This window comes from Piliocolobus tephrosceles, chromosome 20 (genome assembly GCF_002776525.5).
Source record: "Piliocolobus tephrosceles isolate RC106 chromosome 20, ASM277652v3, whole genome shotgun sequence".
NCBI classification, from domain to species: domain Eukaryota; kingdom Metazoa; phylum Chordata; class Mammalia; order Primates; family Cercopithecidae; genus Piliocolobus; species Piliocolobus tephrosceles.
Window position 1 is genome coordinate 7949712 of NC_045453.1, and position 14464 is coordinate 7964175.

At 44.0% G+C, this 14464-nt stretch overlaps 1 long non-coding RNA gene across 1 annotated transcript; it reads right to left on the reverse strand.

Moving 5' to 3' along the window:
- Window positions 1-444: 444 nt before the first annotated feature.
- On the reverse strand, window positions 445-13806 carry LOC111548174. Its single transcript, XR_002733325.1, has 3 exons — window positions 13672-13806; window positions 13044-13128; window positions 445-643 (listed from the first exon to the last, which is right to left on the reverse strand). It is a non-coding gene; the product is annotated as an uncharacterized LOC111548174 (long non-coding RNA).
- Window positions 13807-14464: the final 658 nt, after the last annotated feature.

Below are 14464 nucleotides of genomic sequence, written 5' to 3' on the forward strand. Positions count from 1 at the left end.
GAAATGTCACACTTGAGCCTTTACTTGTGAAGAAACTCAGAGTAAGTTGCCTACCTCTCTGAGCCTCAATTTCCTATTGTAAAATACAGAAATTGATGATGCCATAAAGGAATTCTGGGAATTAAATGAGATAATGAAAGTGAAAATTCTCAGCACAATGACTGGTATATATTAAGTTCTTGATACATATTAATTCTCTTCCCTGCCTCCCCAACTCTTCCTTTTTTTAAAGGCAGAGCAGTTGGTTCCATTTACTGAGCATCTGCCCCTAGTCATCCAAGGCATTATAGGCAATAGTTCCTACCCTCAAAAGTCTGAGGCACAGTGCTGAGCATATAACTAAGATTCCAAAATAATCAAGTCATAGGCCTTTCCCTTGAAGTGCTTGCAATTTTATTAGAAGGGGAAGATGTCAATTGGAGAATACTTGGAATCATAGGGTGTTCAAGTCTTCCCTGTGGGTGAATAGAGTTTGGAGGGAGCTCAGATGACATCAGTAGCTGAGGCCAATGTCCTTGGACTCTGTGTTCAGTGGAACAAGACTTTGGTCATCAGAAACTCTTGGTCTTGTTACTTGTTTATCCGCTATCTCTGTGTGATCTCGGGCAAGTCATTTTCCCTTTTGGGGACTCAGTTTCCATATCTGGAAGATAAAAGAGTGACTATCAGCACAAGGAAAATATTAACATATCCATACAGAGTTATTGCAAAAAATCAGAAAACAGAATTCAACACACATCAACTGCAGAAATTTCCCCCCAAGAAACATCCATGAAGCAGAATAAAACAGTGCGACAGCATTCCAAACGGAATTTGACTATTTGCCAACAAAATAAGAAAGGAAGGGGATGGGGAGGGGGACAAGAAGACGGAGAAGGAGAAAATTGTCACATGTATTGATAATAGCTAAGATTTACATAGCAATTAATATGTTCTTTGTATTTTACATCCATCAGCCATTAATCCTTACCACAACCCTCTGAGAAAGTGTCATTATCACCATTTTATAAACCAAAAACCTGAAGCACAGATTCTAAGAACTGAAGGGAGATTTAGCAACTTAATCAATGTCTCATACCGAGTACGTAGAAGAGTCAAGGTTTGGATCCAAACAGCCTATACGCTAACGCATTAATGAAAATAATGACAAATATATAAATAAAAGGCCAATATAGAATTTAACAATGGAGATCTGGTGAACTGCTACAGTGTCCTCTAGCTTCAGCTTCATGTGGTTTTAGGGTCAACATTTCCTTCCCTTTTGCTGGAAAATTAGAGGGAAAAGCTCAATTCCCTGAAGTTGGAAGCCAAGGCATTTTAGATCCCCTTTGGCCAAGTACACTTGACCTCTTTTAGCAGGGGAGAATCCTTTTTCCAGTTTCTGAAGGTCATTTGGTTCTCCCAACTCCCAAAAGCCGGGGTTGCATACTACATACTTTTGACTTGCCAAAAAATAAGTTTATCCCTGGGAAATTTCCCATCTGTTGCTTTGTAGAAATGCTTGAACTTCTGTGTGCAGCATGTCCAAACATTTAGATCAATGACTCCCTGGTTAGAGTCCCAGACCTCGCTATTTTTTTTTTTTTTTTTTTGAGATGAGAGTTTTGCTTTTGTCACCCAGGCTAGAGTGCAGTGGCATGATCTCAGCTCACCGCAACCTCTGCCTCCCGGGTTCAAGCGATTCTCCTGCCTCAGCCTCCCGAGTAGCTGGGATTACAGGCATGCATCACCATACCCAGCTAATTTTTATATTTTTGGTAGACAGGGTTTCACCATGTCGGCCAGCCTGGTCTCAAACTCCTGACCTCAGGTGATCCGCCCGCCTCGGCCTCCCAAAGTGTTGAGATGACAGGCGTGAGCCACCATGCCTGGCCTTACGCTTTTATTCTCATTTTATTTTTATTCTTTTTGAGATAGGGTCTCACTCGGTCACCTAGGCATGATCACCACTCACTTCAGCTTCGACCTCCCAGGCTCAAGTGATCTTTCCACCTCAGCCTCCCAATCAGCTGGGACCACAGATACGTGACACTATGCTCAGCTACTTTTTAATTTTTTGTAGAGACAAAGTCTCGCTGTATTGCCCAGGTCAGTCTTGAACTCCTGGACTCAAGCAATCCTACCGCCTTGGTCTCCCAAAGTGTAGAGATGATAGGCATGAGCCACCACACCTGGCCTCAGACCACGTTTTTATTATGCTTATGTTCGAAGTGAACTCAGACCTGTAGCTAAATCTGCCACGGAATTGTGCATTTCAAAATGGTTAAGATGGTAAGTTGTGTCACATGTATTTTGTCACAATTTCTTAAAAATTGAAAAGTGAGCCTGGGCACAGTGGCTCAAGCCTGTAATTCCAACACTTTGGGAGGCTGAGGTGGGCAGATTGCTTGAGCCCAGGAATTTGAGACCAGCTTGGGCAACATGGCAAAACCCTGTCACTACAAAAAAAAGAAGAAAAAAAAATTAGCAGGGTGTGGTGGCATGTGTCCCTAATCAAAGCTACTCAGCCTAAATGGAATGGAATAAATGGAATGTGATCCAACAAAATTATGATGATGATGATGATGTCTACTGCCCTTTTGAAATACCCAATTCTGGCGGAGTGCAGTGGTTCATGCCTGTAATCCCAGCACTTTGGGAGGCCGAGGTGGGCAGATCACCTGAGATCAGGAATTCGAGAGCAGCCTGGCCAACAAACCCCATCTCTTCTAAAAATACAAAAATTAGCTGGGTGTATTGGCGAGCGCCTGTAATCCCAGCTACTCGGGAGGCTGAGGCATGAGAATTGCTAGAACCTGGGAGGTGGAGGTTGCAGTGAGCCGAGATCATCCCACTGCACTCCAGCCAGGGCGACAGAGAAAGACTATGTCTCAAAAAAAAAAAAAAAAAAAAAAAAAAAAAAAAGAAAAGAAAAGAAAAAGAAATACCCAATTCTGTCACAGAAAATATATTCTTACTTGCTGGCGGGGAAAAGGGTGCTTTCTTTGCTGATATCCAAAGCGGACACTTTCTCTGCCTATTTGATGATACAAAACTAGCCCTACCACACCAGGCTAAGGGAGAGAAGAGGATCTGTGTCCCAGAGAATTCCCCCTATTAGCCTACCTGCCCCATAGCCCCTAACTCTGCTGCTAATCAATTGTGCCAGGTCAGGAAGAAGGAAACTGGAGGGAAAGAAGAAGCCTAATAGATTGAAAATCCCTTCAGCAAACATTTATTGAGAGCCTTATAATGGTTAGTGTCTACTGAATTAAACTTACTAGTGTAAGAAAAATTATCTGAAACATGTTACTAAGGTAAAAAGATGATTGTGTGACTTTTTGCTGTCATGATAAAGCATTGACTAGCAAGTCTACTTGTCATCTATCCCTGAAGAGAAACATGACACTATTTACATAATGAATTAGGGCCCAGACATTGTACAATTCTATAAAGTAATAAGATGTAACACTTTCCTTTCCTGTGTGGCAGAGAAGATAATCCCAAAGGTTATGATATTATTACTCTGTGGGACATTAACCCATTTAGTATGTAATTTAGCAATCTTACTTCAATATTTTTCTTTTCCATTGACTATAAAAACTCCAGTTCTTTTTTCTTTCTTTTGAGACAGGGTCTTACATTGTTGCCCAGGCTGGAGTGCAGTGGTTCGAACACGGCTCATTACAGACTTGACCTCCCACATCCCAGGCTCAAGTGATCTTGCCTCAGTCCCTCAAGTAGCTGGGACTACAGGCATGTGCCACCATGCCCAGCTAATTTTTGTATCTTTTCATATAGACAGGGTTTTGCCATGTTGCGCAGGCTGGTCTGGAACTCCTGGCTAAGTGATCCACCCACCTTGGCCTCCCAAAGTGCTGAGATTACAGGTGTAATCCCACTGTGCCCAGCCCAAACTCTAGTTCTTATATTCTATTTTGAACTGGCTTTGTCATCCTACTAGTCCCCTCATTAATGAGTTAAATGAAACTCTGACCCATGCTCACTGTCTATTTCAGTGAGAATTATGGGGTTTTTTTTTGTTTTTGTTTTTGGTTTTTTTTGAGACAGAGTCTCGCTCTGTTGCCCAGGCTGGAGTGCAGTGGTATGATCTTGGCTTACTGCCTCCCAGGTTCAAATGATTCTTTTGCCTCAGCCTCCCAAGTAGCTGGGAATACAGGCATCCGCCACCACTCCCAGCTAATTTTTGTATTTTTAGTAGAGATGGAGTTTCATCATGTTGGCCAGACTGGTCTCGAACTCCTGACCTCAAGTGATCCACCCACTTCAGCCTCCCAAAGTGCTGGGATTTACAGGAGTAAGCCACTGCGCCTGGTCAATAATTACGTTTTTAACATGCTGATAATTATCCCTGACACTAAGTGTCAGACCCTGGATTAAGTAATTTATAGATCCATGAAACTCCTTTGAGATAGTTTTTTTGTCCCCATTTTCCAGATGAGAAAGTGAAGGCACAAAAAGATAAAAGAATTTTGTCAGTGCCAGTTTTGTGCCAGGAGCTTTACTAAGTTACAGTTTTTTCTCCTTCCTGGGAGTCCTGTTTATCTATTCATTGATTAAAAAAAAAAAAATCTATTGAGCACTAATGATGTGCCAAATACTCTGCTAAGCTGGTAATACAGAACTTTAAAACACATTCTCTGCCCTCTTATGGCTTTTGGTGTGGAAGACAGACGCATAAATAGACAATTATCATTTAAAGAAGTAAAGGAGGAAAACTCTCCGAACCTATTCTGGTTTGGGGGCTGCCTGCAAAAAAAATTAAGTAATTAATTAATTAAACATTTTTTAAAAAATAAAAAGAACTAAGGAAAATAGAGGGCTCCAGTAGAACAGAGGCAACATCTAACCCTGGCTTGTGGACATGAAGTCAGGGAAGGCTTCCTGTAGTAGGTGACACCTGAGTATTCTAATAGGAATTAATAGGGCTGAAGAAGGTGGTGGGAAGAACCTCAATTCAAAATTTTGATTCTTTTGTGTATTATGAAAGGCTCTTCTTCTGACTCCTGCTTACCTCCCCATTTCACTTCTTCCTTCCTATCACCTACTCCCATTTGGCCATACTTAAGTATTACTGCTTTCTCAAGTACTTTCTCCTTTCCTATTATATTCTTTTGTACCTTCTTCACCCTGTACTTGAAACAACTTTTTCCTCATCCCCACTTGCCACTTACGCATTATCGGGGTTTTTTGTTGTTGTTGTTTTTGTTTGTTTGTTTGTTTTTGAGACAGGGTCTTGCTCTGTCACCCAGGATGGTGTGCAGTGGTGCGCTGCAGTCTCAGCCTCCTGGGCTCAAGTGATCCTCCCACCTCAGCCTCCCGAGTTGCTGGACTACAGGCACGCATCACCATACCTGGCTAATTTTTGTATTTTTTGCAGAGCCCAGATGAACTCCTGGGCTCAAGCAATCCTCCTGCCTCAGCCTCCCAAAGTGCTGGGATTACAGGTGTGAGCCACTGTACCCAGCCTGAAAAGCATTCCTTTTTAAACCAGGAAAATGGCAAGAATATTCTCTTATATTCTCTATCACTTTTTTTTTTTTTTTTTTTTTTTTTTTGGAGACAGAGTCTTGCTCTGTGCCCAGGTTGGAGTGCAGTGGCACAATCTCGGCTCACTGCAGCCTCGGCCTTTTGGGTTGAAATGATTCTCCTGCCTCAGCCTCCCAAGTAGCTGGGATTATAGGCATTCACCACCACACCCGGCTAATTTTTGTATTTTTAGTACAGATGGGGTTTCACCATATTGGCCACGCTGGTTTCAAACTCCTGGCTTCAAGTGATCCACCCACCTCAGACTGCCAAAATGGTGGGATTTCAGGCATGAGCCACTGTGCCTGGCCTTTTATTACTATCTCTGTTAAACATTGTACTAGAGGTTATAGCCAGAACAATAAGTTAAAAAGAAACAAACATTATAAAAATTAAAAAAGAAGAAATAATCTGCATTATCTATTGGTGCTATGATTATGCATGTAGAACATCTAAAAGAGTCTACAAATAATTATTATAACAAACAAAAGAGTTTATTAAGATTACTAGACACAAAACTAATGCAACAAAATCATCAGTACTTCTATATGCTGAGAATAAGCAGTTAGACCATGAGATTTTAAAAATATATTATTTGCAATAATATTTTTAAAATATGAAGAACTTGGCTGGGTGCAGTGGCTCATGCCTGTAATCCCAGCACTTTGGGAGGCCAAGGTGGGCAGATCACTTGAGGTCAGGAGTTCGAGACCAGTCTGGCCAACATGGTAAAACCCTGTCTCAACTAAAAATATAATTAGCCTGGTGTGGTGGTGTGTGCCTTTAACCCCAGCTACTCTGGAGGCTGAGGCAGGAAAATCGCTTGAATCTGGGAGGTGGAGGTTGCAGTGAGCCAAGACTGTGCCACTGCACTTCAGCCTGGGCAACAGAGCAAGACTCTGTCTCAAAATATATATATATATGAAGAACTTATAGGGGAAAATTTAACAGAGGATGGGCCATATATTCAGAGAGAAAATCATAAAACTCTGAGAGATATCAAAGAAGATATAAACAAAATACACCCTATCATGCACTGGATGATTCAATATTGTGAAGATATCAATTCTTCCCAGTCATTTACATGCTAAATGCAATACCAACCAAAATTTCATCAACTTGATAAAAAAGATTCCAAAATTTAGGTGTAGACGTTCAAATATTCGAAAATAGCCAAGATACTCTTGAAGAACAAAGAGGGAAGACTTGATCTACAAGAAATAAAGACATTATGAAATAATATTAATTGAGGGCCGGGCACTGAGGCTCACGCCTGTAATCCCAGCACTTTGGGAGGCCGAGGCGGGTGGATCACCTGAGGTCAGGAGTTCCCGACCAGCCTGATCAACATGGAGAAACCCCGCCTCTACTAAAAACACAAAATTAGCCGGGCATGGTGGCGCATGCCTGTAATCCCAGCTACTCGGGAGGCTGAGGCAGGAGAATCACTTGAACCTGGGAGGCGGAGGTTGTGATGAGCTGAGATCGCGCCATTGCACTCCAGCCTGGGCAACAAGAGTGAAACTCCATCTTAAAAAAAAAAAAAAAAAAAAAAAAAAAAAAAAAAAAAAAAAAAAAAAACAAAATAAGAAAAAAAAAAAAAAAAAAAAAAAAAAAAAAAAAAAAAAAAAAAAAAAATTAAAAAAAAAAAGAAATAATACTAATTGAGATAATGAGTATTGGTGCAGGGTGAGACAACTGGGCCACTGAAACAGAATAGACATATTTACTACAAGTCAGAGATGTCACTGCAGACAAGGAAAGGCCAACTTTTGATAACTGGTTCTGGGACAGTGTATATCCATTAAAAGAAACTAATCTTGGCCGTAATACCAGCAAGCCTGTAATACCAGCACTTTGGGAGGCTGAGACGGGCGGATCACGAGGTCAGGAGATCGAGACCATCCTGGCTAACCCAGTGAAACCCCATCTCTACTGAAAAAAATACAAAAAACTAGCCAGGCGAGGTGGCGGGCGCCTGTAGTCCCAGCTACTCGGGAGGCTGAGGCAGGAGAATGGCGTAAACCCGGGAGGCAGAGCTTGCAGTGAGCTGAGATCCGGCCACTGCACTCCAGCCTGGGCGATAGAGCAAGATTCCATCTCAAAAAAAAAAAAGAAACTAATCTTGATCTCTACTTCATACCATACCTCAAGGTGAAAGACAAAACTAAAAAGCTTTGAACATAAACAGAATATCTTCATGACCTTGGGGGTAGGGAAGGGTTGCTTAAATAAGGCACAAAAAGTACAAACCGTAAAAGAATAAGTTGATAAATATAACCACCTTAAAATTAGGAACTTTTGTTTATCTAAAGACATGATAAAGAAAGTGCAAAGGGCTGGGTGCGGTAGCTCATGCCTGTAATCCCAGCACTTTGGGAGGCTAAGGTGGGAGGATCACTTGAGCCCAGAAGTTTGAGACCAGCCTGGGCAGCATAGCAAGACCTCATCTCTACAAAAATAAGTTTAAAAAAAAAAAAAAAAAAAACCTGCAAGGGTAAAACCACCTACTCAAGCCTCAGCCATGGCAGACACCCTACGACACCTAGGTGGCACAGCCTACTACACCCCTAGGTTCCTTGGTATAGCCTATTTCTCCTAGGCTACAAACCTGTAGAGCATGTTACTATACTGAATACTTTAAGCAATTGTAACACAACGGAAGTATTTGTGTATCTTAAGAAATCTAGGATTTGCTGGCAAGATGGCCGAATAGGAACAGCTCCGATCTGCAGCTCCCAGCGAGACTGATGCAGAAGGTGAGTGATTTCTGCATTTCCAACTGAGGTACCCGGTTTATCTCATTGGGACTGGTTGGGCAGTGGGTGCAGCCCACGGAGGGCAAGCTGAAGCAGGGTAGGGCATCACCTCACCCAGGAAGTACAAGGGGTCAGGGGATATCCCCCACTAGTCAAGGGAAGCTGTGAGGGACTGTACCCTAAGGAACAGTGCACTCAAGCCCAGATATTGCACTTTTCCCAAGGTCTTCACAACCTGTAGACCAGGAGATTCCCTCCGGTGCCTATGCCACCAGGGCGCTGGGTTTCAAGCACAAAACTGGGCAGCCATTTGGGCACACACCGAGTTAGCTGCTGCAGGAGTTTTTTTGTTTGTTTGTTTTTTCATACCCCAGTGGCACGTGGAACACCAGCGAGACAGAATCGTTCACTCCACAGGCTGGGAGCGGTGGCTCACGCCTGTAATCCCAGCACTTTGGGAGGCCGAGGTGGGCAGATCACAAGGTCAGGAGATCGAGACCAGCCTGACCAACATGGTGAAACCCTGTCTCTACTAAAAATGTAAAAATTAGCAGGGCGTGGAGATGCGCACCTGTAATCCCAGCTATTCGGGAGGCTGGGTCAGGAGAATCACTTGAACCCGGGGGGCAGAAGTTGCAGTGAGCAGAGACAGTGCCACTGCACTCCAGCCTGGGCCACAGGGCGAGAGTCCGTCTCAAAAAAAAAAAAATAAAAAACAACAGAATCGTTCACTCCCCTGGAAAGGGGGCTGAAGCCAGGGAGCCAAGTGGTCTGGCTCGGTGGGTCCCACCCCCACAGAGCTCAGCAAGCTAAGATCCACTGGCTTGAAATTCTCACTGCCAGCACAGCAGTCTGAGGTCGACCTGGGACGCTTGAGCTTGGTAGTGGGAGGGGTGTCTGCCATTGCTGAGGCTTGAGTAGGTGGTTTTACCCTCACAGTGTAAACAAAGCCGCAGGGAAGTTCAAACTGGGCGGAGCCCACCGCAGCTCAGCAAGGCTGCTATGGCCAGACTGCCTATCTAGATTCCTCTCCTCTGGGCAGGGCATCTCTGAAAAAAAAGGCAGCAGCCCCAGTCAGAAACTTATAGATAAAACCCCTGGCCTCCACGGTGGCTCACGCCTGTAATCCCAGCACTTTGGGAGGCCGAGACGGGTGGAGCATTTGAAGTCAGGAGTTCGAGACTAGCCTGACTAACATGGTGAAACCCCATCTCTACTAAAATACAAAGAAAATTAGCCAGGCGTGGTGACAGATGCCTGTAATCCCAGCTACTTGGGAGGCTGAGGGAGGAGAATTGCTTGAACCCAGGAGGTGGAGGTTGCAGTGAGCCGAGATTGTGCCATTGCACTCTAGCCTGGGTGACAGAGTGCAATGTCTCAAAAAAAAAAAAAAAAAAAAACAAAAAAAAAACTCCCTGGGACAGAGCACCTGGGGGAAGGGGTGGCTTGGGCACGGCTTCAGCAGACTTAAACATCCCTGCCTGATGGCTCTGAAGAGAACTCCCAGGACAACATTTGAGCTCTGATAAGGGTCAGACTGCCTCCTCAAGTGGGTCCCTGACACCTATGTATCCTGACTGGGAGACACCTCCCATAGGGGCCAACAGACACCTCATACAGGAAAGCTCTTGCTGGCATCTGATGGATGCCCCTCTGGGACGAAGCTTCCAGAGGAAGGAACAGGCAGCAATCTTTGCTGTTCTGCAGCCTCCAGTGGTGATACCCAGGAAAACAGGCTCTGGAGTGGACCTCCAGCAAACTCCAGGAGACTTGGAGTAGAGGGGCCTGACAGTTATAAGGAAAACTAACAAACAGGAAGGAATAACATCAACATCAACAAAAAGGACGTCCACTCAGAGACCCCATCCGAAGGTCACCAACATCAGAGACCAAAGGTAGAGAAACCAACGCAAAAAGGCTGAAAAATTCCAAAAACCAGAATGCCTCTTCTCCTCTAAAGGATCACAACTCCTCGCCAGCAAGGGAACAAAACTGGACAGAGAATGAGTTTGACGAATTGACAGAAGTAGGCTTCAGAAGGTGGGTAATAACAAACTCCTCCGAGCTAAAGGAGCATGTTCTAACCCAATGCAAGGAAGCTAAGAACCTTGAAAAAAGGTTAGATGAATTGCTGACTAGAATAATCAGTTTAGAGAAGAACATAAATGACCTGATGGAGCTGAAAAACACAGCACGAGAACTTCGTGAAGCATATGCAAGTATCAATAGCCGAACTGATCAAGAAGAAGAAAGGATAACAGAGATTGAAGATCAACTTAATAAAATAAAGAGAGAAGACAAGATTAGAGAAAAAAGAATGAAGAGAAACAAACAAAGCCTCCAAGAAATAGGGGACTATGGCCAGGCGCAGTGGCTCAAGCCTGTAATCCCAGCACTTTGGGAGGCCGAGACGGGTGAATCACGAGGTCAGGAGATGGAGACCATCCTGGCTAACACGGTGAAACCCTATCTCTACTAAAAAATACAAAAAACTAGCTGGACAAGGTGGCGGGCACCTGTAGTCCCAGCTACTTGGGAGGCTGAGGCAGGAGAATGGCATGAACCCAGGAGGCGGAGCTTGCAGTGAGCTGAGATCCGGCCACTGCACTCCAGCCTGGGCGACAGAGCGAGACTCCGTCTCAAAAAAATAAAAAATAAAAAAAGACCAAATCTACGTTTGACTGGTGTACCTGAAAGTGACAGGGAGAATGGAATCAAGTTGGAAAACACTCTTCAGGATATTATCCAGGAGAACGTCCCCAACCTAGCAAGACAGGCCAACATTCAAATTCAGGAAATACAGAGAACACCACTAAATCAATGTGCAAAAATCACAAGCATTCCTATACAGACAAACAGAGCCAAATCATGAGTGAACTCCCCTTCACAATTGCTACAAAGAGAACAAAATGCATAGGAATACAACTTACAAGGGATGTGAAGGACCTCTTCAAGGAGAACTACAAACCACTGCTCAAGGAAATAAGAGAGAACAAAAATAAATGGAAAAACATTCCATGCTCATGGATAGGAAGAATCAATATAGTGAAAATGGCCATACTGCCCAAAGTAATTTATCGATTCAATGCTATTCCCATCAAGCTACCATTGACTTCCTTCACAGAATTGGAAAAAACTACTTTAAATTTCCTATGGAACCCAAAAAGAGCCCGCATAGCCAAGACCTTCCTAAGCCAAAAGAACAAAGCTGGAGGCATCATGCTACCTGACTTCAAACTATACTACAAGGCTACAGTGACCAAAACAGCATGGTACTGGTACCAAAACAGAGATATGGACCAAATGGAATGGAACAGAGCCCTCAGAAATAATACCACACATCTACAACCATCTGATCTTTGACAAACCTGAAAAAATAAGAAATGGGGAAAGCATTCCCTATTTAATAAACGGTGCTGGGAAAACTGGCTAGCCATATGTAGAAAGCTGAAACTGGATCCCTTCCTTACACCTTATACAAAAATTAACTCAAGATGGATTAAAGACTTAAATGTTGGACCTAAAACTATAAAAACCCTAGATGAAAACTTAGCAATACCATTCAGGACATAGGCACGGGCAAGGACTTCATGTCTAAAACACCAAAAGCAATAGCAACAAAAGCCAAAATTGACAAATGGGATCTAATTAAACTAAAGGGCTTCTGCACAACAAAAGAAACTATCATCAGAGTGAACAGGCAACCTACAGAATGGGAGAAAATTTTTGCAATCTATCCACCTGACAAAGGGCTAATATCCAGAATCTACAAAGAACTTAAACAAATTTACAAGAAAAAAACAACGAGAACACATGGATACAGTGAGGGGAACATCACACACTGGGGTCTGTCAGGGGGCGGGGGTCTAGGGGAAGGATAGCATTAGGAGAAATACTTAATGTAGATGACGGGTTGATGGGTGCAGCAAACCACCATGACAAGTGTATACTTGCATAACAAACCTGCACGTTCTGCATATGTACCCCAGAACTTAAAGTATAATAAAAATTAAAAAAAAGAAATCTAAACATAGAAAAAGTACAGTAAAAATATGGCATAGTTGATTTTAAAAGGTATACCTGTAGAGTGTGTACTTCATGAATGGAGCTTGAAGGACTTGATGTTGCTCTGAGTGGGTCAGTGAGTGAGTGGTAAGCAAATGTGATGGCCTAAGACATTACTGTACACTACTGTGGACTTTATCAACACTGTTCACTTAGGCTGCACTAAATTTATCCAAAAACATTTTTCTTTCTTCAATAATAAATTAACCTTAGCTTACTGTTAAAAAAAAAAGTGAAAAGGTAATATTTATGTGTTCTGTGTTCAGGAAACCAGGAGGAATGGATTTGGCTGAAACTGGAATACATGGGTAGATAAGGCTAGAGAGATAGGCAGGAGCCAAGCCAACAATACCAGGCTACTACCAATTGCTGGGGTAGGCAAGAGCAGGCATCATCCTGGGTGTCTGGAGCTTCTTTTCATGTTCCCTAAGTTGGGGTGTGTTGGGGGGGATGATACAGGGGGAAATTCTGATTAAGACTTACATCTGTTCCTTTGCCTTCTTTTCAAGAAGTCATACTTAATGTCCATCCCTCCTGGACAGGGTCTGTTCTGTTTGCTGCTAAGCTCCTTTCTTATCTCTCTCACCTACTGAACATGTACTGTGTTCTGGGAGCTTTGAATGCATCATCTTGTTTATCCTCATGAGATGGTCTAATAATGAAGAAAGCATGTTTTGGCATTCAACTCACCTGGGTTTGAGTCCCAGCTCTGCCTTTTACCAGCTGGATGTCTTTGAGCAGCTCAGTTCACTGTTCTGTGCTTCTGTGTCCTCATCTGCAAAATGGGAATGATGGCTATTTTTTCAGACTGCCTTCCCTCCCTTTTTTTCTCTCCCTCCCTCCCTTCCTTCCTTCCTCCCTCCCTCCTTCCCCCCTCCTTCTCTCCTTTCTTCTTTCTTTCTCTTTCTCTCTTTCTTTTTCTTCTTTCCTTCTTTCTCCTTCCTTCCTTCCTTCCTTTCCTTCCTTCCTTCCTTCCTTCCTTCCTTCCTTCCTTCCTTCCTTCCTTCCTTCCTTCCTCTCTCTCTCTCTCTCTGTCTGTCTTTCAACAGGGTCTTGCTATATTACCCAGGCTTGTCTCAAACTCCTGGACTCAGGCAATCCTCCCAGCTTGGCCTCCCAAAGTGCTAGGATTACAGGCCTGAGCACCTGGCCCGGACTTTCTTCAGACTTTTCACAGGGTACTAGTGAGAAAAAAATACATGGACTCTGCTTACTTAATACTGTGCCTGGCACATTACAAGCTCTTTGCACACGTTATTGCTATTATTCCACATCCTAAGGGGGTAGTGCCTTTGAAGGGTCCACACTCTTTTGTTACCCAAATTAGGCCAGGTTGCTTAAACTGCCGTTCTCCAGTAGCTAAAAACAGGGGTGGGAGAGCCTGGTCCTCTGAAGTCCAGCTGGGCACACGGCCAGTCCCTGGCCCGTCCCTGCTCCTGCTGCCCTGGCAAGGCCTCCCTTACCCACTGGGGCTGCACCAACACTGGCCCCAGCTCAGCTTCCTGTCTCCCTTATCTTCCTCCAGCATGTGCTCTCTGGAGTAGGAAACACTACCGCTTGCTTCCTTCATTTCCCTTTGCTCAACAGGACCCTCATTCTTTTTTTTTTTTTTTTTTTTTTTCTTTTCTTTTTTTTTTTTTTTGAGATGGAGTCTCGCTCTGTCGCCCAGGCTGGAGTGCAGTGGCCGGATCTCAGCTCACTGCAACCTCTGCCTCCCGGGTTCACGCCATTCTCCTGCCTCAGCCTCCCGAGTAGCTGGGACCACAGGCGCCCGCCACCTCGCCCGGCTAATGTTTTTGGGTATTTTTAGTAGAGACGGGGTTTCACCATGTTAGCCAGGGTGGTCTCGATCTCCTGACCTCGTGATCCGCCCGTCTCGGCCTCCCAAAGTGCTGGGATTACAGGCTTGAGCCACCGCGCCCGGCCTGGACCCTCATTCTTTAGGTCTCAGTCAAATCCCAGCTGCTGGCCTGGTGCCCACTCTGTGATTTTCTACACCTCAGCCACCCAGCCCAGATGCAGTGTAGGCCCTGGCTCCAACAGCAGCATTTCTCTTTTCTTCCCCACCCCCATCCCTGGGTTTAGAATGAGAAAATGCTCAAGTTGCCCCT